Here is a 4,762-nt window from a genome sequence, read left to right on the forward strand (position 1 = left end):
TTTTTCTCTGTCTCTCTCCACTCGGTCACGGTTAACGATAGTAGTTACCTGCGTAGCTCCACGCAGCTCGTTACCTGCCAACCCACCCTTCTCCCTGCCCCATGTAGAAGGGTTGCTGCTTACAGGAGGGAGGGGGAGTAGGATATAACGTGGCCGAGAAGACCATGTGTAAAATTGGCGGCGCAGGCGCCCCGTAACCGCCACCTTCCCTTCATCCTTTCTTCCGCCCGCGAGTTTCCTGATGCTGCGCTCCGCGGCTCAGTCGGTGGCCGTCATCGGGATCGCTCTCTCCCTCCGCCTCTTCTCTCTTCTCGCGTCCAATCCCGCGTACAATCGATCTTATTTCTCCGGAGAACGTCTCTCTCTCTCCCTATCTCTCCCTCTCCCTTTCTCTCTCTCTCTCTCTCTCTCCCGTACACGCGGAGAGGAGAGGAATCCCGCTTTGAACGAGGCATTTTACTTCCGCGAAGTAGGTGGATACGACGAATGATCCCTGACGTATCCTTGGTTTTGAGAGTAACAAGTTCGATCGGACGAGAAAAGACAGGATAATAATAAAAGTGGAAGAGAAGAAAGGAAGGAAGATTATTATTATCGTTGTTTTGGTATTCGAGCGTGTAGTGGCGGCGAAGGTAAATCTTGAATCACTTGAGGAGGGAAATAAATTTTTTCGAGAGAGAAGGGAAATATTAAATATTGGGGGTGAAGTTTATCGATCGAGGATCCGCTTGAAGAATTGGAAAAGTGTGCTTTCTCTTCTGGAGGAGGATATTCAAGATTGTATTGTATATTAAGTTGAGGCTGATTTGAAGGAATCGCAAGTTTTTCTAATTAATCCTCCGTTCGAGGAGGAGGAGGAATAGACTCGAGGACAAGTTCTCTGGAAAGTTAAGGAGGATATAAGAGGAGTCGATCGAGGATTCGGTCGAGCATCTCGAGGATTCTCGTACGAGGTGTCGGTCAAGAGACTTCTCTCCACGTGGGAGAAGTTTTCGCCGATTCTTGTGCCTTCTGCTTGTGATTTTACACACGAACACTCTTGGAGGCTTACTTGTGCGACGTTGGAGGTAAGATGTGGCCAGGTTTTTCCCCTCGTTTTTATTAATTTATTAATTTTTGGGGGGAAAAGAAGTTTAAGTTTGTAATCCAATTGTTGAATTTTCTTTTTCTAAAGAAACCAGTTGAATCGATAAAAATAGAAATGGAAGGTATTTTTCGATTCGATATTTAAATGAATATTCGAATTGCAAAGTGATACGATGATACGAAGTATGAAACGAATTTTGATTTTAATCCTGTTTCTTATAATTGCGTTCATGAAACTGATAATTTCTCTAAAAAAGATTCATTCAATCTGATTAAACGCGAGAGAAAATTCTACTGTTTTAATTCGAAACTTGTATAATTTTTATTGTCTTTTGCTTTTATGTTAAAAATTGTTAAAAATGTTAAAATTTCTTGCTTTTGCGTTAAAGAAGAATCATTTCTTCTTTAATAATTTAATTTGGAGAAAGTTGAAATATTAAAATATTAAAAATATTTTATCGAATTTAATTTGACTTCAGCGTGCCGTGATTCGTGAAACGAGTACAAGGGATAAAAAAATCTAGTAGAGAAACTGTTAACAAAGTGAATTAATTACAATATAGTTATAATTAATTTCGCAACGTTTCATAAATTTAACAAGCTGCTGCTGTACATTCTAAATATATGAAACGTATGTTTGAAACGAAAATTTAGTTGATAAAAAAAAAAGAATCCTTTCTTTATAAAATCTTCTTCGAGACGTCAAATATCTTTCTATCTCGTCACGTTAAATTCTTTTTATTATCGATACAAACAAACATAACATAATTCAAAAAAAACATTCCTATAATAGAACGAATATCAAGTATTTCCATCATTGAAAATTAATTTTCCAAAATTATTATCTTTCTCTTCACTTATCTAATTCATTACACTTCTACATTTATTCTAATGTCAAATGTTAAAATATACCTAGATTTCTCCCAAATCAAAATTAATCTTTCAAATTATTTTATTCTTCTCTAATAACAATTGCTCAAAAAAAAAAATCCATAACATAATTCAAAAAAACATATTCCTATAGTAGAATGAAATATATCAAGTATTTCCATCATTGAAAATTAATTTTCCAAAATTATTATCCTTCTCTATCTGANCAACTCTCCATTAGTTCATTACACTTTTATATCCATTCTAATATCAAATATTAAAATATACCTAGATATCTCCCAAATCAAAATTAATCTTTCAAATTATTTTATTCTTCTTTCTCTAATAGCAATTGCTCAAAAAAAAAAAAAAATCCATAACATAATTCAAGAAAACATATTCCTATAATAAAATGAAATATATCAAGTATTTCCATAATTGAAAATTAATTTTCCAAAATTATTATCCTTCTCTATCTGATAACTCTCCACTTACCTAGTTCATTACACTTCTACATTCATTCTAATATTAAAATATACCTAGATTTCTGCCAAATCAAAATTAATCTTTCAAATTATTTTATTCTTCTCTAATAACAATTGCTCAAAAAAAAAAATCCATAACATAATTCAAAAAAACATATTCCTATAGTAGAATGAAATATATCAAGTATTTCCATCATTGAAAATTAATTTTCCAAAATTATTATCCTTCTCTATCTGATAACTCTCCTATTTATCTGATAACTTACCTATTTCATTACACTTCTACATTCATTCTAATATTAAAATATACCTAGATATCTCCCAAATCAAAATTAATCTTTCAAATTATTTTATTCTTCTTTCTCTAATAGCAATTGCTCAAAAAAAAAAAAAAAAAATCCATAACATAATTCAAGAAAACATATTCCTACAATAAAATGAAATATATCAAGTATTTCCATCATTGAAAATTAATTTTCCAAAATTATTATCTTTCTCTTCACTTACCTAATTCATTACACTTCTACATTTATTCTAATGTCAAATGTTAAAATATACCTAGATTTCTCCCAAATCAAAATTAATCTTTCAAATTATTTTATTCTTCTCTAATAGCAATTACTCAAAAAAAAAAAAAAATTCATAACATAATTCAAAAAAACATATTCCTATAGTAGAATGAAATATATCAAGTATTTGAAAATTTTCCAAAATTATTATCCTTCTCTATCTGACAACTCTCCACTTACTTACTTCATTACACTTCTACATCCACTCTAATGTCAAATATTAAAATATACCTAGATATCTCCCAAATCAAAATTAATCTTTCAAATTATTTTATCCTTCTCTAATAGCAATTACTCAAAATAATCCATTGGATCTCTACAAAAATATTAAAATATCTATCAACAATCATTCAAGAAATACAAAATTAAAGTGGAATATTGCCTTGCCAGAAGGGTGCATCATCGTTGAGTAGCATCTAATAAAGACACCATTGGTGGCGGAAAAGCCACGTTGAATGAAATTTTCCAATGGGATGCAGCTTTTCTTCACGTGGCCGTCCACTTCCTCAACACTTCCGACCGCAGTAACCAAAGGGGTGGTCTGTTCTCAGTGTGCTTTATCGAAGTTTATTAGGGCATCTTTTTACGTGAACAACTGGAAACTATTACGTGACAAATATTGGCGCATGTTGGGTGAAAAATAGGTGTTTGTCGGATTATTAATTAATATCTTTTCCTTCTTGAAAGATGTTTCCATCGTTGTTTCGAGAATTATTTCTTTTTTCTTTTTTTGAGTGTGTGGTTAAAGAAAATATAATTAGATTGGAAAAAGATTTTGTGCATAGTTGAAAAGGTTTGTTAAATGGGGAAAAACTCTTTGATATTTCGAGTTGAAAGAGAAAGTGAATAATCCAAGTGATGAGTTTAATTTGCTTTACTAATATTTAATTATATATAAAAAAATTCTGTGATGATTTAATTTCTAACTGTTTAATATCCATCAGCAGTTTTTCACGAAAGTGTTTCCTCTTTTATTTCAGATTTTTATCGTTTTATCTTGAAGGCTTCAAGAATCGTTCTTCGCTCTATATCAACACCGAATAATATAAAAATTTCAAATTTGTATTAAATTCGTGCATTTGAAAATATTTAAAATTTTCAATCACCTGTTTTCCATTCGTAATTCCGAAGCTCAATTATCCATCGATGGCATCGAGGAGGGATGAGGAACGCCAAGTCAAAGAAGGTGAAGAATTCGCCAAAAAGAGTTAGTATTAAACGTGATTTAAGAGAGAATTATTCTATCTCGAATAACCTGTTGAGAAAGTTATTACAGAAAATTCGAATTCCATCATTTACTGGAATCCTATTCCATCGAAGGCGTTCCTTTATTGCATAAAAGCTTAGGTGTGTATATGCAATACCAATATTCTTGCATGGAGGGAGGAAACTCCATTTGTCTCGCTGAATTTTCAAAAAAACCACCCCTCGTGGCCGTATCGATTATTCTGGATCCTTCTGGATTCTGTTTAATTCTGCAAAATTAATAAGGATGCTGTAATAAGGATATTATTATTTTATGAGTTACATGAGTTATATGAGAGAGAAGATATAGTAGAAAATAATAGTAAAAGAGTTTTTTTAATATTATATTACTTTTGGATGTAAAGAAAATTTTATATAATAATTTGAAAGTTATTATATAAAATTTAGTTAAAAAGTTATTATATAAAAGTTATTAATTTGAAAGTGAAGATGATGAATGGAATTTTTGGATCTGAAGAAAAATTTCAATTTTGGAATATTATTATT

The 4,762-nt window shown here is 31.5% G+C and overlaps 1 protein-coding gene and 2 long non-coding RNA genes across 4 annotated transcripts in view; 2 read left to right on the forward strand and 1 right to left on the reverse strand.

Annotated features, from left to right (window-relative positions):
- LOC102677019 (tyrosine-protein kinase Btk29A) overlaps nt 1–4,762 on the forward strand; it is a 164,585-nt gene that overhangs the window by 8,912 nt on the left and 150,911 nt on the right. The window lies entirely within an intron of this gene.
- LOC102678219 overlaps nt 1–4,762 on the forward strand; it is a 14,180-nt gene that overhangs the window by 3,286 nt on the left and 6,132 nt on the right. The window lies entirely within an intron of this gene.
- LOC116186230 overlaps nt 4,418–4,762 on the reverse strand; it is a 19,245-nt gene continuing 18,900 nt past the window's right edge. The window contains exon 3 of the long non-coding RNA XR_004151186.1: nt 4,418–4,468. This is a non-coding gene — a long non-coding RNA (uncharacterized LOC116186230). The remainder of the gene's footprint in view (nt 4,469–4,762) is intronic.

This window comes from Apis dorsata, unplaced genomic scaffold (genome assembly GCF_000469605.1).
Source record: "Apis dorsata unplaced genomic scaffold, Apis dorsata 1.3 scaffold_517, whole genome shotgun sequence".
Lineage (NCBI taxonomy): Eukaryota > Metazoa > Arthropoda > Insecta > Hymenoptera > Apidae > Apis > Apis dorsata.